At 37.4% G+C, this 19,125-nt stretch overlaps 38 non-coding genes across 38 annotated transcripts; all 38 read left to right on the top strand.

Annotated features, from left to right (window-relative positions):
* Positions 1-481: 481 nt before the first annotated feature.
* On the top strand, positions 482-555 carry Trnat-ugu (transfer RNA threonine (anticodon UGU)). Its single transcript has one exon. It is a non-coding gene; the product is annotated as a tRNA-Thr (tRNA).
* Positions 556-769: 214 nt separating this feature from the next.
* On the top strand, positions 770-843 carry Trnat-agu (transfer RNA threonine (anticodon AGU)). The gene has a single exon. It is a non-coding gene; the product is annotated as a tRNA-Thr (tRNA).
* A 646-nt stretch (positions 844-1,489) lies between these two features.
* Trnak-uuu (transfer RNA lysine (anticodon UUU)) lies at positions 1,490-1,563 on the top strand. Its single transcript has one exon. It is a non-coding gene; the product is annotated as a tRNA-Lys (tRNA).
* A 70-nt stretch (positions 1,564-1,633) lies between these two features.
* Trnak-uuu (transfer RNA lysine (anticodon UUU)) lies at positions 1,634-1,707 on the top strand. The gene has a single exon. It is a non-coding gene; the product is annotated as a tRNA-Lys (tRNA).
* Positions 1,708-2,629: 922 nt separating this feature from the next.
* Positions 2,630-2,703, top strand: Trnat-agu (transfer RNA threonine (anticodon AGU)). The gene has a single exon. It is a non-coding gene; the product is annotated as a tRNA-Thr (tRNA).
* Positions 2,704-2,773: 70 nt separating this feature from the next.
* On the top strand, positions 2,774-2,847 carry Trnaa-agc (transfer RNA alanine (anticodon AGC)). Its single transcript has one exon. It is a non-coding gene; the product is annotated as a tRNA-Ala (tRNA).
* Positions 2,848-3,205: 358 nt separating this feature from the next.
* Positions 3,206-3,279, top strand: Trnar-ucu (transfer RNA arginine (anticodon UCU)). Its single transcript has one exon. It is a non-coding gene; the product is annotated as a tRNA-Arg (tRNA).
* A 70-nt stretch (positions 3,280-3,349) lies between these two features.
* Trnat-agu (transfer RNA threonine (anticodon AGU)) lies at positions 3,350-3,423 on the top strand. The gene has a single exon. It is a non-coding gene; the product is annotated as a tRNA-Thr (tRNA).
* A 934-nt stretch (positions 3,424-4,357) lies between these two features.
* On the top strand, positions 4,358-4,431 carry Trnat-ugu (transfer RNA threonine (anticodon UGU)). The gene has a single exon. It is a non-coding gene; the product is annotated as a tRNA-Thr (tRNA).
* Positions 4,432-4,500: 69 nt separating this feature from the next.
* Trnat-ugu (transfer RNA threonine (anticodon UGU)) lies at positions 4,501-4,574 on the top strand. The gene has a single exon. It is a non-coding gene; the product is annotated as a tRNA-Thr (tRNA).
* Positions 4,575-5,364: 790 nt separating this feature from the next.
* Trnat-ugu (transfer RNA threonine (anticodon UGU)) lies at positions 5,365-5,438 on the top strand. Its single transcript has one exon. It is a non-coding gene; the product is annotated as a tRNA-Thr (tRNA).
* Positions 5,439-5,939: 501 nt separating this feature from the next.
* Trnat-ugu (transfer RNA threonine (anticodon UGU)) lies at positions 5,940-6,013 on the top strand. The gene has a single exon. It is a non-coding gene; the product is annotated as a tRNA-Thr (tRNA).
* Positions 6,014-6,083: 70 nt separating this feature from the next.
* On the top strand, positions 6,084-6,157 carry Trnat-agu (transfer RNA threonine (anticodon AGU)). The gene has a single exon. It is a non-coding gene; the product is annotated as a tRNA-Thr (tRNA).
* Positions 6,158-7,809: 1,652 nt separating this feature from the next.
* Trnat-ugu (transfer RNA threonine (anticodon UGU)) lies at positions 7,810-7,883 on the top strand. The gene has a single exon. It is a non-coding gene; the product is annotated as a tRNA-Thr (tRNA).
* A 934-nt stretch (positions 7,884-8,817) lies between these two features.
* Trnat-ugu (transfer RNA threonine (anticodon UGU)) lies at positions 8,818-8,891 on the top strand. The gene has a single exon. It is a non-coding gene; the product is annotated as a tRNA-Thr (tRNA).
* A 69-nt stretch (positions 8,892-8,960) lies between these two features.
* Positions 8,961-9,034, top strand: Trnat-ugu (transfer RNA threonine (anticodon UGU)). Its single transcript has one exon. It is a non-coding gene; the product is annotated as a tRNA-Thr (tRNA).
* Positions 9,035-9,824: 790 nt separating this feature from the next.
* Trnat-ugu (transfer RNA threonine (anticodon UGU)) lies at positions 9,825-9,898 on the top strand. The gene has a single exon. It is a non-coding gene; the product is annotated as a tRNA-Thr (tRNA).
* A 501-nt stretch (positions 9,899-10,399) lies between these two features.
* On the top strand, positions 10,400-10,473 carry Trnat-ugu (transfer RNA threonine (anticodon UGU)). Its single transcript has one exon. It is a non-coding gene; the product is annotated as a tRNA-Thr (tRNA).
* A 70-nt stretch (positions 10,474-10,543) lies between these two features.
* Positions 10,544-10,617, top strand: Trnat-agu (transfer RNA threonine (anticodon AGU)). Its single transcript has one exon. It is a non-coding gene; the product is annotated as a tRNA-Thr (tRNA).
* A 502-nt stretch (positions 10,618-11,119) lies between these two features.
* On the top strand, positions 11,120-11,193 carry Trnat-ugu (transfer RNA threonine (anticodon UGU)). The gene has a single exon. It is a non-coding gene; the product is annotated as a tRNA-Thr (tRNA).
* Positions 11,194-11,263: 70 nt separating this feature from the next.
* On the top strand, positions 11,264-11,337 carry Trnat-ugu (transfer RNA threonine (anticodon UGU)). The gene has a single exon. It is a non-coding gene; the product is annotated as a tRNA-Thr (tRNA).
* A 502-nt stretch (positions 11,338-11,839) lies between these two features.
* On the top strand, positions 11,840-11,913 carry Trnat-ugu (transfer RNA threonine (anticodon UGU)). Its single transcript has one exon. It is a non-coding gene; the product is annotated as a tRNA-Thr (tRNA).
* A 646-nt stretch (positions 11,914-12,559) lies between these two features.
* Positions 12,560-12,633, top strand: Trnat-ugu (transfer RNA threonine (anticodon UGU)). The gene has a single exon. It is a non-coding gene; the product is annotated as a tRNA-Thr (tRNA).
* A 70-nt stretch (positions 12,634-12,703) lies between these two features.
* Positions 12,704-12,777, top strand: Trnak-uuu (transfer RNA lysine (anticodon UUU)). Its single transcript has one exon. It is a non-coding gene; the product is annotated as a tRNA-Lys (tRNA).
* Positions 12,778-12,847: 70 nt separating this feature from the next.
* Trnat-agu (transfer RNA threonine (anticodon AGU)) lies at positions 12,848-12,921 on the top strand. The gene has a single exon. It is a non-coding gene; the product is annotated as a tRNA-Thr (tRNA).
* Positions 12,922-13,711: 790 nt separating this feature from the next.
* On the top strand, positions 13,712-13,785 carry Trnat-ugu (transfer RNA threonine (anticodon UGU)). The gene has a single exon. It is a non-coding gene; the product is annotated as a tRNA-Thr (tRNA).
* A 70-nt stretch (positions 13,786-13,855) lies between these two features.
* Positions 13,856-13,929, top strand: Trnak-uuu (transfer RNA lysine (anticodon UUU)). The gene has a single exon. It is a non-coding gene; the product is annotated as a tRNA-Lys (tRNA).
* Positions 13,930-13,999: 70 nt separating this feature from the next.
* Trnat-agu (transfer RNA threonine (anticodon AGU)) lies at positions 14,000-14,073 on the top strand. Its single transcript has one exon. It is a non-coding gene; the product is annotated as a tRNA-Thr (tRNA).
* Positions 14,074-14,287: 214 nt separating this feature from the next.
* On the top strand, positions 14,288-14,361 carry Trnat-ugu (transfer RNA threonine (anticodon UGU)). Its single transcript has one exon. It is a non-coding gene; the product is annotated as a tRNA-Thr (tRNA).
* A 70-nt stretch (positions 14,362-14,431) lies between these two features.
* Trnat-ugu (transfer RNA threonine (anticodon UGU)) lies at positions 14,432-14,505 on the top strand. The gene has a single exon. It is a non-coding gene; the product is annotated as a tRNA-Thr (tRNA).
* A 358-nt stretch (positions 14,506-14,863) lies between these two features.
* Positions 14,864-14,937, top strand: Trnat-ugu (transfer RNA threonine (anticodon UGU)). The gene has a single exon. It is a non-coding gene; the product is annotated as a tRNA-Thr (tRNA).
* A 648-nt stretch (positions 14,938-15,585) lies between these two features.
* On the top strand, positions 15,586-15,659 carry Trnat-ugu (transfer RNA threonine (anticodon UGU)). The gene has a single exon. It is a non-coding gene; the product is annotated as a tRNA-Thr (tRNA).
* Positions 15,660-16,161: 502 nt separating this feature from the next.
* Trnat-ugu (transfer RNA threonine (anticodon UGU)) lies at positions 16,162-16,235 on the top strand. Its single transcript has one exon. It is a non-coding gene; the product is annotated as a tRNA-Thr (tRNA).
* A 358-nt stretch (positions 16,236-16,593) lies between these two features.
* Trnat-ugu (transfer RNA threonine (anticodon UGU)) lies at positions 16,594-16,667 on the top strand. The gene has a single exon. It is a non-coding gene; the product is annotated as a tRNA-Thr (tRNA).
* Positions 16,668-16,737: 70 nt separating this feature from the next.
* Trnat-ugu (transfer RNA threonine (anticodon UGU)) lies at positions 16,738-16,811 on the top strand. The gene has a single exon. It is a non-coding gene; the product is annotated as a tRNA-Thr (tRNA).
* Positions 16,812-17,601: 790 nt separating this feature from the next.
* Trnat-ugu (transfer RNA threonine (anticodon UGU)) lies at positions 17,602-17,675 on the top strand. Its single transcript has one exon. It is a non-coding gene; the product is annotated as a tRNA-Thr (tRNA).
* A 70-nt stretch (positions 17,676-17,745) lies between these two features.
* Positions 17,746-17,819, top strand: Trnat-ugu (transfer RNA threonine (anticodon UGU)). The gene has a single exon. It is a non-coding gene; the product is annotated as a tRNA-Thr (tRNA).
* A 70-nt stretch (positions 17,820-17,889) lies between these two features.
* Trnat-ugu (transfer RNA threonine (anticodon UGU)) lies at positions 17,890-17,963 on the top strand. Its single transcript has one exon. It is a non-coding gene; the product is annotated as a tRNA-Thr (tRNA).
* The last annotated feature ends 1,162 nt before the right edge of the window (positions 17,964-19,125 follow it).

The following is a 19,125-nucleotide window of genomic DNA, read 5'->3' as shown; positions in this document are numbered from 1 at the left end:
TTTTATCATTAATGATACATAATCATATTTATTATTTCATAAATATATCGGCTCAATAGCTCAGTTGGTTAGAGCGCCAGTCTTGTAAACTGGAGGTCGAGGGTCCGAATCCTTCTGGAGCCTTTTATTCTCGTTTAACACTTATTTTATCATTAAGGATACATAATCATATTTATTAGTTCATAGATATATCGGCACCATAGCTCAGTTGGTTAGAACGCCAGTCTTGTACACTGGAGGTCGAGGGTCCGAATCCCTCTGGAGCCTTTTATTCTCGTTTAACACTTGTTTTATCATTAATGATACATAATCATATTTATTATTTCATAAATATATCGGCTCCATAGCTCAGTTGGTTAGAGCGCCAGTCTTGTAAACTGGAGGTCCATGGTCCGAATCCCTCTGGAGCCTTTTATTCTCGTTTAACACTTATTTTATCATTAATGATACATTATCATATATATTATTTAATAAATATATCGGCTCCATAGCTCAGTTGGTTAGAGCGCCAGTCTTGTAAACTGGAGGTCGAGGGTCCGAATCCCTCTGGAGCCTTTTATTCTCGTTTAACACTTATTTTATCATTAATGATACATAAGCATATTTATTATTTCACAAATATATCGGCTCCATAGCTGAGTTGGTAAGAGCGCCAGTCTTGTAAACTGAAGGTCGAGGGTCCGAATCCCTCTGGAGCCTTTTATTCTCGTTTAACACTTATTTTATCATTAATGATACATAATCATATTTATTATTTCGTACATATATCGGCTCCATAGCTCAGTTGGTTAGAGCGCCAGTCTAGTAAACTGGAGGTCGAGGGTCCGAATCCCTCTGGAGCCTTTTATTCTCGTTTAACACTTATTTTATCATTAATGATACATAATCATATATATTATTTCATAAATATATCGGCTCCATAGCTGAGTTGGTTAGAGCGCCAGTCTTGTAAATTGGAGGTCCAGGGTCCGAATCCCTCTGGAGCCTTTTGTTCTCGTTTAACACTTATTGTATCATTAATGATACATAATCATATTTATTATTTCTCAAATATATCGGCTCCATAGCTGAGTTGGTAAGAGCGCCAGTCTTGTAAACTGGAGGTCGAGGGTCCGAATCCCTCTGGAGCCTTTTATTCTCGTTTAACACTTATTTTATCATTAATGATACATAATCATATTTATTATTTCGTAAATATATCGGCTCCATTGCTCAGTTGGTTAGAGCGCCAGTCTAGTAAACTGGAGGTCGAGGGTCCGAATCCCTCTGGAGCCTTTTATTCTCGTTTAACACTTATTTTATCATTAATGATACATAATCATATTTATTAGTTCATAAATATATCGGCTCCATAGCTCAGTTTGTTAGAGCGCCAGTCTAGTAAACTGGAGGTCGAGGGTCCGAATCCCTCCGGAGCCTTTTATTCTCGTTTAACACTTGTTTTATCGTTAATGATACATAATCATATTTATTAGTTCATAAATATATCGGCTCCATAGCTCAGTTGGTTAGAGCGCCAGTCTTTTAAACTGGAGGTCGAGGGTCCGAATCCCTCTGGCGCCTTTTATTCTCGTTTAACACTTGTTTTATCGTTAATGATACATAATCATATTTATTATTTCATAAATATATCGGCTCCATAGCTCAGTTGGTTAGAGCGCCAGTCTTTTAAACTGGAGGTCCAGGGTCCGAATCCCTCTGGAGCCCTTTATTCTCGTTTAACACTTATTTTATCATTAATGATACATCATCATATTTATTATTTCATAAATATATCGGCTCCATAGCTCAGTTGGTTAGAGCGCCAGTCTAGTAAACTGGAGTCGAGGGTCCGAATGCCTCTGGAGCCTTTTACTCTCGTTTAACACTTGTTTTATCGTTAATGATACATAATCATATTTATTATTTCATAAATGTATCAGCTCCATAGCTCAGTGTGTTAGAGCGCCAGTCTTTTAAACTGGGGGTCCAGGGTCCGAATCCTTCTGGAGCCTTTTATTCTCGTTTTACACTTGTTTTATCATTAATGATACATAATCATATTTATTATTTCATAAATATATCGGCTCCATAGCTCATTTGGTTAGAGCGCCAGTCTAGTACACTGGAGGTCGAGGGTCCGAATCTCGCTGGAGCCTTTTATTCTTGTTTTATCGTTAATGATACATAGTCATATTTATTATGTCATAAATATATCGGCTCCATAGCTCAGTTGGTTAGAGCGCCAGTCTTGTAAACTGGAGGTCCAGGGTCCGAATCCTTCTGGAGCCTTTTATTCTCGTTTAACACTTATTTTATCATTAATGATACATAATCATATTTATTAGTTCATAAATATATCGGCTCCATAGCTCAGTTGGTTAGAGCGCCAGTCTTGTAAACTGGAGGTCGAGGGTCCGAATCCCTCTTGAGCCCTTATTTCTCGTTTAACACTTATTTTATCATTAATGATACATAATCATATTTGTTATTTAATAAATATATCGGCTCCATAGCTCAGTTGGTAAGAGCGCCAGTCTTGTAAACTGGAGGTCCAGTGTCCGAATCCCTCTGGAGGCTTTTATTCTCGTTTAACACTTATTTTATCATTAATGATACATAATCATATTTATTATTTCATAAATATATCGGCTCCATAGCTCAGTTGGTTAGAGCGCCAGTCTAGTATACTGGAGGTCGAGGGTCCGAATCCCTCTGGAGCCTGTTATTCTCGTTTAACACTTGTTTTATCGTTAATGATACATAATCATATTTATTATTTAATAAATATATCGGCTCCATTGCTCAGTTGGTTAGAGCGCAAGTCTAGCAAACTGGAGGTCGAGGGTCCGAATCCCTCTGGAGCCTTTTATTCTCGCTTAACACTGGTTTTATCATTAATGATACATAATCATATTTATTAGTTCATAAATATATCGGCTCCATAGCTCAGTTGGTTAGAGCGCCAGTCTAGTAAACTGGAGGTCGAGGGTCCGAATTCCTCTGGAGCCTTTTATTCTCGTTTAACACTCGTTTTATCGTTAATGATACATAATCATATTTATTATTTCATAAATATATCGGCTCCATAGCTCAGTTGGTTAGAGCGCCAGTCTTGTAAAATGGAGGTCGAGGGTCCGAATCCCTCTGGAGCCTTTTATTCTCGTTTAACACTTATTTTATCATTAATGATACATAATCATATTTATTATTTCATAAATATATCGGCTCCATAGCTCAGTTGGTTAGAGCGCCAGTCTTCTAAACTGGAGGTCCAGGGTCCGAATCCCTCTGGAGCCTTTTATTCTCGTTTAACACTTATTTTATCATTAATGATACATAATCATATTTATTAGTTCATAAACATATCGGCTCCATAGCTCAGTTGGTTAGAGCGCCAGTCTAGTAAACTGGAGGTCGAGGGTCCGAATCCCTCTGGAGCCTTTTATTCTCGTTTAACACTTGTTTTATCGTTAATGATACATAATCATATTTATTATTTCATAAATATATCGGCTCCATAGCTCAGTTGGTTAGAGCGCCAGTCTTGTAAACTGGAGGTCCAGGGTCCGAATCCCTCTGAAGCCTTTTATTCTCGTTTAACACTTGTTTTATCGTTAATGATACATAATCATATTTATTATTTCATAAATATATCGGCTCCATAGCTCAGTTGGTAAGAGCACCAGTCTTGTAAACTGGAGGTCCAGGGTCCGAATCCCTCTGGAGGCCTTTTTTCTCGTTTAACACTTATTTTATCATTAATGATAGATAATCATATTTATTAGTTCATAAATATATCGACTCCATAGCTCAGTTGGTTAGAGCGCCAGTCTTGTAAACTGGAGGTCGAGGGTCCGAATCCCTCTGGAGCCTTTTATTCTCGTTTAACACTTATTTTATCGTTAATGATACATAATCATATTTATTAGTTCATAAATATATCAGCTCCATAGCTCAGTTGGTTAGAGCGCCAGTCTTGTAAACTGGAGGTCGAGGGTCCGAATTCTTCTGGAGCCTTTTATTCTCGTTTAACACTTATTTTATCATTAATGATACATAATCATATTTATTAGTTCATAAATATATCGGCTCCATAGCTCAGTTGGTTAGAGCGCCAGTCTTGTAAACTGGAGGTCCATGGTCCAGATCCCTCTAGAGCCTTTTATTCTCGTTTAACACTTGTTTTATCATTAATGATACATAATCATATTTATTATTTCATAAATATATCGGCTCCATAGCTCAGTTGGTTAGAGCGCCAGTCTTGTAAACTGGAGGTCCATGGTCCGAATCCCTCTGGAGCCTTTTATTCTCGTTTAACACTTATTTTATCATTAATGATACATAATCATATTTATTATTTGATAAATGTATCGGCTCCATAGCTCAGTTGGTAAGAGCGCCAGTCTTGTAAACTGGAGGTCGAGGGTCCGAATCCCTCTGGAGCTTTTATTCTCGTTTAACACTTATTTTATCATTAATGGTACATAATCATATTTATTATTTGATAAATGTATCGGCTCCATAGCTCAGTTGGTAAGAGCGCCAGTCTTGTAAACTGGAGGTCGAGGGTCCGAATCCCTCTGGAGCCTTTTATTCTCGTTTAACACTTATTTTATCATTAATGGTACATAATCATATTTATTATTTCATAAATATATCGGCTCCATAGCTCAGTTGGGTAGAGCGCCAGTCTTGTAAGCTGGAGGTCCAGGGTCCGAATCCCTCTGGAGCCTTTTATTCTCGTTTAACACTTATTTTATCATTAATGATACATAATCATATTTATTAGTTCATAAATATATCGGCTCCATAGCTCAGTTGGTTAGAGCGCCAGTCTAGTAAACTGGAGGTCGAGGGTACAAATCCCTCTGGAGCCTTTTATTCTCGTTTAACACTTGTTTTATCGTTAATGATACATAATCATATTTATTATTTCATAAATATATCGGCTCCATAGCTCAGTTGGTTAGAGCGCCAGTCTTGTAAACTGGAGGTCCAGGGTCCGAATCCCTCTGGAGCCCTTTATTCTCGCTTAACACTTATTTTATCATTAATGATAAATAATCATATTTATTAGTTCATAAATATATCGGCTCCATAGCTTAGTTTGTTAGAGCGCCAGTCTTGTAAACTGGAGGTCGAGGGTCCGAATACCTCTGGAGCCTTTTATTCTCGTTTAACACTTATTTTATCATTAATGATACATAATCATATTTATTATTTCATAAATATATCGGCTCCATAGCTCAGTTGGTTAGAGCGCCAGTCTTGTAAACTGGAGGTCCAGGGTCCGAATCCTTCTGGAGCCTTTTATTCTCGTTTAACACTTATTTTATCATTAATGATACATAATCATATTTATTAGTTCATAAATATATCGGCTCCATAGCTCAGTTGGTTAGAGCGCCAGTCTTGTAAACTGGAGGTCGAGGGTCCGAATCCCTCTGGAGCCCTTATTCTCGTTTAACACTTATTTTATCATTAATGATACATAATCATATTTATTATTTCATAAATATATCGGCTCCATAGCTCAGTTGGTAAGAGCGCCAGTCTTGTAAACTGGAGGTCCAGGGTCCGAATCCCTCTGGAGGCTTTTTATTCTCGTTTAACACTTATTTTATCATTAATGATACATAATCATATTTATTATTTTATAAATATATCGGCTCCATAGCTCAGTTGGTTAGAGCGCCAGTCTAGTATACTGGAGGTCGAGTGTCCGAATCCCTCGGGAGCCTTTTATTCTCGTTTAACACTGGGTTTATCGTTAATGATACATAATCATATTTATTATTTAATAAATATGTCGGCTCCATTGCTCAGTTGGTTAGAGCGCAGTCTAGTAAACTGTAGGTCGAGGGTCCGAATCCCTCTGGAGCCTTTTATTCTCGCTAAACACTGGTTTTATCATTAATGATACATTATCATATTTATTATTTCATAAATATATCGGCTCCATAGCTCAGTTGGTTAGAGCGCCAGTCTTGTAAACTGGAGGTCGAGGGTCCGAATCCCTCTGGAGCCTTTTATTCTCGTTTAACACTTATTTTATCATTAATGATACATAATCATATTTATTAGTTCATAAACATATCGGCTCCATAGCTCAGTTGGTTAGAGCGCCAGTCTAGTAAACTGGAGGTCGAGGGTCCGAGTCCCTCTGGAGCCTCTTATTCTCGTTTAACACTTGTTTTATCGTTAATGATTCATTATCATATTTATTAGTTCATAAATATATCGACTCCATAGCTCAGTTGGTTAGAGCGCCAGTCTTGTAAACTGGAGGTCCAGGGTCCGAATCCCTCTGGAGCCTTTTATTCTCGTTTTACACTTGTTTTATCATTAATGATACATAATCATATTTATTAGTTCATAAATATATCGGTTCCATAGCTCATTTGGTTAGAGCGCCAGTCTAGTAAACTGGAGGTCGAGGGTCCGAATCCCTCTGGAGCCTTTTATTCTCGTTTAACACTTGTTTTATCGTTAATGATACATAATCATATTTATTATTTCATAAATATATCGGCTCCATAGCTCAGTTGGTTAGAGCGCCAGTCTTGTAAACTGGAGGTCCAGGGTCCGCATCCCTCTGGAGCCCTTTATTCTCGCTTAACACTTATTTTATCATTAATGATAGATAATCATATTTATTAGTTCATAAATATATCGGCTCCATAGCTCAGTTTGTTAGAGCGCCAGTCTTGTAAACTGGAGGTCGAGGGTCCGAATACCTCTGGAGCCTTTTATTCTCGTTTAACACTTATTTTATCATTAATGATACATAATCATATTTATTATTTCATAAATATATCGGCTCAATTGCTCAGTTGGTTAGAGCGCCAGTCTTGTAAACTGGAGGTCTAGGGTCCGAATCCTTCTGGAGCCTTTTATTCTCGTTTAACACTTATTTTATCATTAATGATACATAATCATATTTATTATTTCATAAATATATCGGCTCCATAGCTCAGTTGGTTAGAGCGCCAGTCTTGTAAACTGGAGGTGAAGGGTCCGAATCCCTCTGGAGCCCTTATTCTCGTTTAACACTTATTTTATCATTAATGATACATAATCATATTTATTATTTCATGAATATATCGGCTCCATAGCTCAGTTGGTAAGAGCGCCAGTCTTGTAAACTGGAGGTCGAGGGTCCGAATACCTCTGGAGCCTTTTATTCTCGTTTAACACTTATTTTATCATTAATGATACATAATCATATTTATTATTTCATAAATATATCGGCTCAATTGCTCAGTTGGTTAGAGCGCCAGTCTTGTAAACTGGAGGTCTAGGGTCCGAATCCTTCGGGAGCCTTTTATTCTCGTTTAACACTTATTTTATCATTAATGATACATAATCATATTTATTATTTCATAAATATATCGGCTCCATAGCTCAGTTGGTTAGAGCGCCAGTCTTGTAAACTGGAGGTGAAGGGTCCGAATCCCTCTGGAGCCTTTTATTCTCGTTTAACACTTATTTTATCATTAATGATACATAATCATATTTATTATTTCATAAATATATCGGCTCCATAGCTCAGTTGGTTAGAGCGCCAGTCTAGTATACTGGAGGTCGAGTGTCCGAATCCCTCGGGAGCCTTTTATTCTCGTTTAACACTGGGTTTATCGTTAATGATACATAATCATATTTATTATTTAATAAATATGTCGGCTCCATTGCTCAGTTGGTTAGAGCGCAGTCTAGTAAACTGTAGGTCGAGGGTCCGAATCCCTCTGGAGCCTTTTATTCTCGCTTAACACTGGTTTTATCATTAATGATACATTATCATATTTATTATTTCATAAATATATCGGCTCCATAGCTCAGTTGGTTAGAGCGCCAGTCTTGTAAACTGGAGGTCGAGGGTCCGAATCCCTCTGGAGCCTTTTATTCTCGTTTAACACTTATTTTATCATTAATGATACATAATCATATTTATTATTTCATAAATATATCGGCTCCATAGCTCAGTTGGTTAGAGCGCCAGTCTTGTAAACTGGAGGTCCAGGGTCCGAATCCCTCTGAAGCCTTTTATTCTCGTTTAACACTTGTTTTATCGTTAATGATACATAATCATATTTATTATTTCATAAATATATCGGCTCCATAGCTCAGTTGGTAAGAGCACCAGTCTTGTAAACTGGAGGTCGAGGGTCCGAATCCCTCTGGAGGCCTTTTTTCTCGTTTAACACTTATTTTATCATTAATGATAGATAATCATATTTATTAGTTCATAAATATATCGACTCCATAGCTCAGTTGGTTAGAGCGCCAGTCTTGTAAACTGGAGGTCGAGGGTCCGAATCCCTCTGGAGCCTTTTATTCTCGTTTAACACTTATTTTATCGTTAATGATACATAATCATATTTATTAGTTCATAAATATATCAGCTCCATAGCTCAGTTGGTTAGAGCGCCAGTCTTGTAAACTGGAGGTCGAGGGTCCGAATCCTTCTGGAGCCTTTTATTCTCGTTTAACACTTATTTTATCATTAATGATACATAATCATATTTATTAGTTCATAAATATATCGGCTCCATAGCTCAGTTGGTTAGAGCGCCAGTCTTGTAAACTGAAGGTCCATGGTCCGAATCCCTCTAGAGCCTTTTATTCTCGTTTAACACTTGTTTTATCATTAATGATACATAATCATATTTATTATTTCATAAATATATCGGCTCCATAGCTCAGTTGGTTAGAGCGCCAGTCTTGTAAACTGGAGGTCCATGGTCCGAATCCCTCTGGAGCCTTTTATTCTCGTTTAACACTTATTTTATCATTAATGATACATAATCATATTTATTATTTGATAAATATATCGGCTCCATAGCTCAGTTGGTAAGAGCGCCAGTCTTGTAAACTGGAGGTCGAGGGTCCGAATCCCTCTGGAGCTTTTATTCTCGTTTAACACTTATTTTATCATTAATGGTACATAATCATATTTATTATTTGATAAATGTATCGGCTCCATAGCTCAGTTGGTAAGAGCGCCAGTCTTGTAAACTGGAGGTCGAGGGTCCGAATCCCTCTGGAGCCTTTTATTCTCGTTAAACACTTATTTTATCATTAATGGTACATAATCATATTTATTATTTCATAAATATATCGGCTCCATAGCTCAGTTGGGTAGAGCGCCAGTCTTGTAAGCTGGAGGTCCAGGGTCCGAATCCCTCTGGAGCCTTTTATTCTCGTTTAACACTTATTTTATCATTAATGATACATAATCATATTTATTAGTTCATAAATATATCGGCTCCATAGCTCAGTTGGTTAGAGCGCCAGTCTAGTAAACTGGAGGTCGAGGGTACAAATCCCTCTGGAGCCTTTTATTCTCGTTTAACACTTGTTTTATCGTTAATGATACATAATCATATTTATTATTTCATAAATATATCGGCTCCATAGCTCAGTTGGTTAGAGCGCCAGTCTTGTAAACTGGAGGTCCAGGGTCCGAATCCCTCTGGAGCCCTTTATTCTCGCTTAACACTTATTTTATCATTAATGATAAATAATCATATTTATTAGTTCATAAATATATCGGCTCCATAGCTCAGTTTGTTAGAGCGCCAGTCTTGTAAACTGGAGGTCGAGGGTCCGAATACCTCTGGAGCCTTTTATTCTCGTTTAACACTTATTTTATCATTAATGATACATAATCATATTTATTATTTCATAAATATATCGGCTCCATAGCTCAGTTGGTTAGAGCGCCAGTCTTGTAAACTGGAGGTCCAGGGTCCGAATCCTTCTGGAGCCTTTTATTCTCGTTTAACACTTATTTTATCATTAATGATACATAATCATATTTATTAGTTCATAAATATATCGGCTCCATAGCTCAGTTGGTTAGAGCGCCAGTCTTGTAAACTGGAGGTCGAGGGTCCGAATCCCTCTGGAGCCCTTATTCTCGTTTAACACTTATTTTATCATTAATGATACATAATCATATTTATTATTTCATAAATATATCGGCTCCATAGCTCAGTTGGTAAGAGCGCCAGTCTTGTAAACTGGAGGTCCAGGGTCCGAATCCCTCTGGAGGCTTTTTATTCTCGTTTAACACTTATTTTATCATTAATGATACATAATCATATTTATTATTTCATAAATATATCGGCTCCATAGCTCAGTTGGTTAGAGCGCCAGTCTAGTATACTGGAGGTCGAGTGTCCGAATCCCTCGGGAGCCTTTTATTCTCGTTTAACACTGGGTTTATCGTTAATGATACATAATCATATTTATTATTTAATAAATATGTCGGCTCCATTGCTCAGTTGGTTAGAGCGCAGTCTAGTAAACTGTAGGTCGAGGGTCCGAATCCCTCTGGAGCCTTTTATTCTCGCTTAACACTGGTTTTATCATTAATGATACATTATCATATTTATTATTTCATAAATATATCGGCTCCATAGCTCAGTTGGTTAGAGCGCCAGTCTTGTAAACTGGAGGTCGAGGGTCCGAATCCCTCTGGAGCCTTTTATTCTCGTTTAACACTTATTTTATCATTAATGATACATAATCATATTTATTAGTTCATAAACATATCGGCTCCATAGCTCAGTTGGTTAGAGCGCCAGTCTAGTAAACTGGAGGTCGAGGGTCCGAGTCCCTCTGGAGCCTTTTATTCTCGTGTAACACTTGTTTTATCGTTAATGATTCATTATCATATTTATTAGTTCATAAATATATCGACTCCATAGCTCAGTTGGTTAGAGCGCCAGTCTTGTAAACTGGAGGTCCAGGGTCCGAATCCCTCTGGAGCCTTTTATTCTCGTTTTACACTTGTTTTATCATTAATGATACATAATCATATTTATTAGTTCATAAATATATCGGTTCCATTGCTCATTTGGTTAGAGCGCCAGTCTAGTAAACTGGAGGTCGAGGGTCCGAATCCCTCTGGAGCCTTTTATTCTCGGTTAACACTTGTTTTATCGTTAATGATACATAATCATATTTATTATTTCATAAATATATCGGCTCCATAGCTCAGTTGGTTAGAGCGCCAGTCTTGTAAACTGGAGGTCCAGGGTCCGAATCCCTCTGGAGCCCTTTATTCTCGTTAAACACTTATTTTATCATTAATGATAGATAATCATATTTATTAGTTCATAAATATATCGGCTCCATGGCTCAGTTGGTTAGAGCGCCAGTCTTGTAAACTGGAGGTCCAGGGTCCGAATCCCTCTGGAGCCTTTTATTCTCGTTTAACACTTATTTTATCATTAATGATACATAATCATATTTATTATTTCATAAATGTATCGGCTCCATAGCTCAGTTGGTAAGAGCGCCAGTCTTGTAAACTGGAGGTCGAGGGTCCGAATCCCTCTGGAGCCTTTTATTCTCGTTTAACACTTATTTTATCATTAATGGTACATAATCATATTTATTAGTTCATAAATATATCGGCTGCATAGCTCAGTTGGTTAGAGCGCCAGTCTTGTAAACTGGAAGTCGAGGGCCCGAACCCCTCTGGAGCCTTTTATTCTCGTTTAACACTTGTTTTATCATTAACGATACATAATCATATTTATTATTTCATAAATATATCGGCTCCATAGCTCAGTTGGTTAGAGCGCCAGTCTTGTAAACTGGAGGTCCATGGTCCGAATTCCTCTGGAGCCTTTTATTCTCGTTTAACACTTATTTTATCATTAATGATACATAGTCATATTTATTATTTCATAAATGTATCGGCTCCATAGCTCAGTTGTTAAGAGCGCCAGTCTTGTAAACTGGGGGTCAAGGGTCCGAATCCCTCTGGAGCCTTTTATTCTCGTTTAACACTTATTTTATCATTAATGATACATAATCATATTTATTAGTTCATAAATATATCGGCTCCATAGCTCAGTTGGTTAGAGCGCCAGTCTTGTAAACTGGAGGTCGAGGGTCCGAATCCCTCTGGAGCCTTTTATTCTCGTTTAACACTTATTTTATCATAAATGATACATAATCATATTTATTATTTCATAAATATATCGGCTCCATAGCTCAGTTGGTTAGAGCGCCAGTCTTGTAAACTGGAGGTCCATGGTCCGAATCCCTCTGGAGCCTTTTATTCTCGTTTAACACTTATTTTATCATTAATGATACATAATCATATTTATTAGTTCATACATATATCCGCTCCATAGCTCACTTGGTTAGAGCGCCAGTCTAGTAAACTGGAGGTCGAAGGTCCGAATCCCTCTGGAGCCTTTTATTCTCGTTTAACACTTGTTTTATCGTTAATGATACATAATCATATTTATTATTACATAAATATATCGGCTCCATAGCTCAGTTGGGTAGAGCGCCAGTCTTGTAAACTGGAGGTCCAGGGTCCGAATCCCTCTGAAGCCCTTTATTCTCGGTTAACACTTGTTTTATCATTAATGATACATAATCATATTTATAAGTTCATAAATATATCGGCTCCATAGCTAATTTGGTTTGAGCGCCAGTCTAGTATACTGGGGGTCGAGGGTCCGAATCCCTCTGGAGCCTTTTATTCTCGTGTAACACTTGTTTTATCGTTAATGATACATTATCATATTTATTATTTCATAAATATATCGGCTCCATAGCTCAGTTGGTTAGAGCGCCAGTCTTGTAAACTGGAGGTCCAGGGTCCGAATCCCTCTGGAGCCTTTTATTCTCGTTTAACACTTATTTCATCATTAATGATACATAATCATATTTATTATTTCATAAATATATCGGCTCCATAGCTCAGTTGGTTCGAGCGCCAGTCTTTTAAACTGGAGGTCGATGGTCCGAATCCCTCTGGAGTCTTTTATTCTCGTTTAACACTTATTTTATCATTAATGATACATAATCATGTTTATTAGTTCATAAATATATCGGCTCCATAGCTCAGTTGGTTAGAGCGCCAGTCTAGTAAACTGGAGGTCGAGGGTCCGAATCCCTCTGGAGCCTTTTATTCTCGTTTAACACTTGTTTTATCGTTAATGATACATAATCATATTTATTATTTCATAAATATATCGGCTCCATACCTCAGTTGGTTAGAGCGCCAGTCTTGTAAACTGGAGGTCGAGGGTCCGAATCCCTCTGGAGCCTTTTATTCTCGTTTAACACTTGTTTTATCATAAATGATACATAATCATATTTATTATTTCATAAATATATCGGCTCAATAGCTCAGTTGGTTAGAGAGCCAGTCTTGTAAACTGGAGGTCCATGGTCCGAATCCCTCTGGAGCCTTTTATTCTCGTTTAACACTTATTTTATCATTAATGATACATAATCATATTTATTAGTTCATACATATATCCGCTCCATAGCTCACTTGGTTAGAGCGCCAGTCTAGTAAACTGGAGGTCGAAGGTCCGAATCCCTCTGGAGCCTTTTATTCTCGTTTAACACTTGTTTTATCGTTAATGATACATAATCATATTTATTATTACATAAATATATCGGCTCCATAGCTCAGTTGGGTAGAGCGCCAGTCTTGTAAACTGGAGGTCCAGGGTCCGAATCCCTCTGAAGCCCTTTATTCTCGGTTAACACTTGTTTTATCATTAATGATACATAATCATATTTATAAGTTCATAAATATATCGGCTCCATAGCTAATTTGGTTTGAGCGCCAGTCTAGTATACTGGAGGTCGAGGGTCCGAATCCCTCTGGAGCCTTTTATTCTCGTGTAACACTTGTTTTATCGTTAATGATACATAATCATATTTATTATTTCATAAATATATCGGCTCCATAGCTCAGTTGGTTAGAGCGCCAGTCTTGTAAACTGGAGGTCCAGGGTCCGAATCCCTCTGGAGCCTTTTATTCTCGTTTAACACTTATTTCATCATTAATGATACATAATCATATTTATTATTTCATAAATATATCGGCTCCATAGCTCAGTTGGTTAGAGCGCCAGTCTTTTAAACTGGAGGTCGATGGTCCGAATCCCTCTGGAGTCTTTTATTCTCGTTTAACACTTATTTTATCATTAATGATACATAATCATGTTTATTAGTTCATAAATATATCGGCTCCATAGCTCAGTTGGTTAGAGCGCCAGTCTAGTAAACTGGAGGTCGAGGGTCCGAATCCCTCTGGAGCCTTTTATTCTCGTTTAACACTTGTTTTATCGTTAATGATACATAATCATATTTATTAGTTCATAAATATATCGGCTCCATAGCTCAGTTGGTTAGAGCGCCAGTCTTGTGAACTGGAGGTCCAGGGTCCGAATCCCTCTGGAGCCCTTTATTCTCGTTTAACACTTATTTTATCATATATGATACATAATAATATTTATTATTTCTTAAATATATCGGCTCCATAGCTTAGTTGGTTAGAGCGCCAGTCTTGTAAACTGGAGGTCGAGGGTCCGAATCCCTCTGGAGCCTTTTATTCTCGTTTAACACTTATTTTATCATTAATGATACATAATCATATTTATTAATTCATAAATATATCGGCTCCATAGCTCAGTTGGTTAGAGCTCCAGTCTTGTAAACTGGAGGTCGAGGGTCCGAATCCCTCTGGAGCCTTTTATTCTCGTTTAACACTTGTTTTATCAATAATGATACATAATCATATTTATTATTTCATAAATATATCGGCTCAATAGCTTAGTTGGTTAGAGCGCCAGTCTTGTAAACTGGTGGTCAAGGGTCCGAATCCCTCTGGAGCCTTTTATTCTCGTTTAACACTTATTTTATCATTAATGATACATAATCATATTTATTAGTTCATACATATATCGGCTCCATAGTTCAGTTGGTTAGAGCGCCAGTCTTGTAAACTGGAGGTCGAGGGTCCGACTCCCTCTGAAGCCTTTTATTCTCGTTTAACACTTATTTTATCATTAATGATACATAATCATATTTATTAGTTCATAAATATATCGGCTCCATAGCTCAGTTGGTTAGAGCGCCAGTCTTGTAAACTGGAGGTCGAGGGTCCGAATCCCTCTGGAGCCTTTTATTCTCGTTTAACACTTGTTTTATCGTTAATGATACATAATCATATTTATTACTTCATAAATATATCGGCTCCATAGCTCAGTTGGTTTGAGCGCAACTATTGTAAACTGGAGGTCCAGGGTCCGAATCCCTCTGGAGCCTTTTATTCTCGTTTAACACTTATTTTATCATTAATGATACATAATCATATTTATTATTTCAACAATATATATTGGCTCCATAGCTCAGTTGGTTAGAGCGCCAGTCTTGTAAACTGGAGGTCCAGGGTCCGAATCCCTCTGGAACCTTTTATTCTCGTTTAACACTTATTTTTTCATTAATGATACATAATCATATTTTTTAGTTCATAAATATTTCGGCTCCATAGCTCAGTTGGTTTGAGCGCCAGTCTAGTAAACTGGAGGTCGAGGGTCCCAATCCCTCTGGAGCCTTTTATTTTCGTTTAACACTTGTTTTATCGTAAATGATACATAATCATATTTATTATGTCATAAATATATCGGCTCCATAGCTCAGTTGGTTAGAGCGCCAGTCTTGTAAACTGGAGGTCCAGGGTCCGAATCCCTCTGGAGCCCTTTATTCTCGTTTAACACTTATTTTATCATTAATGATACATAATCATATTTATTAGTTCATAAATATATCGGCTCCATAGCTCAGTAGGTTAGAGCGCCAGTCTTGTAAACTGGAGGTCGAGGGTCCGAATCCCTCTGGAGCCTTTTATTCTCGTTTAACACTTATTTTATCATTAATGATACATAATCATATTTATTAGTTCATAAATATATTGGCTCAATAGCTCAGTTTGTTAGAGCGCCAGTCTTGTAAAGTGGAGGTCGAGGGACCGAGTCCCTCTGGAGCCTTTTATTCTCGTTTAACACTTGTTTTATCATTAATGATACATAATCATATTTATTAGTTCATAAATATATCGGCTCCATAGCTCATTGTGTTAGAGCGCCAGTCTAGTATACTGGAGGTCGAGGGTCCGAATCCCTCTGGAGCCTTTTATTCTCGTTTAACACTTGTTTTATCGTTAATGATACATAATCATATTTATTATTTCATAAATATATCGGCTCCATAGAACAGTTGGTTAGAGAAGCAGTCTTGTAAACTGGAGGTCCAAGGTCCGAATCCCCCTGGAGCCTTTTATTCTCGTTTAACACTTGTTTTATCGTAAATGATACATAATCATATTTATTATGTCATAAATATATCGGCTCCATGGCTCAGTTGGTTAGAGCGCCAGTCTTGTAAACTGGAGGTCCAGGGTCCGAATCCCTCTGGAGCCCTTTATTCTCGTTTAACACTTATTTTATCATTAATGATACATAATCATATTTATTAGTTCATAAATATATCGGCTCCATAGCTCAGTAGGTTAGAGAACCAGTCTTGTAAACTGGAGGTCGAGGGTCCGAATCCCTCTGGAGCCTTTTATTCTCGTTTAACACTTATTTTATCATTAATGATACATAATCATATTTATTTGTTCATAAATATATTGGCTCAATAGCTCAGTTTGTTAGAGCGCCAGTCTTGTAAACTGGAGGTCGAGGGTCCGAATCCCTCTGGAGCCTTTTATTCTCGTTTAACACTTATTTTATCAATTATGATACATAATCATATTTATTAGTTAATAAATATATCGGCTCCATAGCTCGGTTGGTTAGAGCGCCAGTCTTGTAAACTGGAGGTCGAGGGTCCGAATCCCTCTGGAGCCTTTTATTCTCGTTTAACACTTATTTTATCATTAATGATACATAATCATATTTATTATTTCATAAATATATCGGCTCCATAGCTCAGTTGGTTAGAGCGCCAGTCTTGTAAACTGGAGGTCGAGGGTCCGAATCCCTCTGGAGCCTTTTATTCTCGTTTAACACTTGTTTTATCGTTAATGATACATAATCATATTTATTATTTCATATATATATCGGCTCAATAGCTCAGTTGGTTAGAGCGCCCGTCTTGTAAACTGGAGGTCGAGTGTCCGAATCCCTCTTGAGCCTTTTATTCTCGTTTAACACTTATTTTATCATTAATGATACATAATCATATTTATTAGTTCATAAATATATCGGCTCCATTGCTTAGTTGGTTAGAGCGCCAGTCTTGTAAACTGGAGGTCGTGGGTCCGAATCCTTCTGGAGCCTTTTATGCTCGTTTAACACTTATTTTATCATTAATGATACATAATCATATTTATTAGTTCATAAATATATCGGCTCCATAGCTCAGTTGGTTTGAGCGCCAGTCTAGTAAACTGGAGGTCGAGTGTCCGAATCCCTCTTGAGCCTTTTATTCTCGTTTAACACTTGTTTTATCGTTAATGATACATAATCATATTTACTATTTCATAAATATATCGGCTCCATAGCTCATTTGGTTAGAGCGCCAGTCTAGTACACTTGCGGTCGAGGGTCCCAATCCCTCTGGAGCCTTTTGTTCTCGTTTAACACTTGTTTTATCGTTAATGATACATAATCATATTTATTATGTCATAAATATATCGGCTCCATAGCTCAGTTGGTTAGAGCGCCAGTCTTGTAAACTGGAGGTCCAGGGTCCGAATCCCTCTGGAGCCCTTTATTCTCGTTTAACACTTATTTTATCATGAATGATACATAATCATATTTTTTAGTTAATAAATATATCGGCTCCATGGCTCAGTTGGTTAGAGCGCCAGTCTTGTAAACTGGAGGTCGAGGGTCCGAATCCCTCTGGAGCCTTTTATTCTCGTTTAACACTTGTTTTATCATTAATGATACATAATCATATTTATTATTTCATAAATATATCGGCTCCATAGCTCAGTTGGTTAGAGCGCTAGTCTTGTAAACTGGAGGTCGAGGGTCCGAATCCCTCTGGAGCCTTTTATTCTCGTTTAACACTTATTTTATCATTAATGATACATAATCATATTTATTATTTCATAAATGTATCGGCTCCATAGCTCAGTTGGTAAGAGCGCCAGTCTTGTAAACTGGAGGTCGAGGGTCCGAATCCCTCTGGAGCCTTTTATTCTCATTTAACACTTATTTTATCATTAATGATACATAATCATATTTATTATTTCATAATTATATCGGCTCCATTGCTTAGTTGGTTAGAGCGCCAGTCTTGTAAACTGGAGGTCGTGGGTCCGAATCCCTCTGGAGCCTTTTATTCTCGTTTAACACTTATTTTATCATTAATAATAAATAATCATATTTATTAGTTAATAAATATATCGGCTCTATAGCTCAGTTGGTTAGAGCGCCAGTCTAGTAAACTGGAAGTCGAGGGTCCCAATTCCTCTGGAGCCTTTTATTCTCGTTTAACACTTGTTTTATCGTTAATGATACATAATCATATTTATTATTTCATATATATATCGGCTCCATAGCTCAGTTGGTTAGAACGCCAGTCTTGTAAACTGGAGGTCCAGGGTCCGAATCCCTCTGGCGCCTTTTATTCTCGTTTAACACTTATTTTATCATTAATGATACATAATCATATTTATTATTTAATAAATATATCGGCTCCATAGCTCAGTTGGTTAGAGCGCCAGTCTTGTAAACTGGAGGTCCAGGGTCCGAATCCCTCTTCAGCCATTTATTCTCGTTTAACACTTATTTTATCATTAATGATACATAATCATATTTATTAGTTCATAAATATATCGGCTCCATTGCTTAGTTGGTTAGAGCGCCAGTCTTGTAAACTGGAGGTCGTGGGTCCGAATCCCTCTGGAGCCTTTTATTCTCGTTTAACACTTATTTTATCATTAATGATACATAATCATATTTATTAGTTCATAAATATATCGGCTCCATAGCTCAGCTGGTTAGAGCGCCAGTCTAGTATACTGGAGGTCTAGGGTCCGAATCCCTCTGGAGCCTTTTATTCTCGTTTAACACTTGTTTTATCATTAATGATACATAATCATATTTATTGTTTAATTAATACATCGGCTCCATAGCTCAGTTTGTTAGAGCGCCAGTCTTGTAAACTGGAGGTCGAGGGTCCGAATCCCTCTGGAGCCTTTTATACTTGTTTAATCTTTAATGATACATAATCATATGTATTGTTTCATTAATATATCGGCTCCATAGCTCAGTTGGTTAGAGCGCTAGTCTTGTAAACTGGAGGTCGAGGGTCCGAATCACTCTTGAGCCTTTCATTCTTGTTTAACACTTG

The sequence above is a fragment of the Euprymna scolopes genome, chromosome 11 (assembly GCF_053919585.1).
Source record: "Euprymna scolopes isolate OS-2025 chromosome 11, ASM5391958v1, whole genome shotgun sequence".
Lineage (NCBI taxonomy): Eukaryota > Metazoa > Mollusca > Cephalopoda > Sepiida > Sepiolidae > Euprymna > Euprymna scolopes.
The sequence above is the reverse complement of the archived record's forward strand: the minus strand, read 5'-3'. Positions and strand labels throughout refer to the sequence as shown.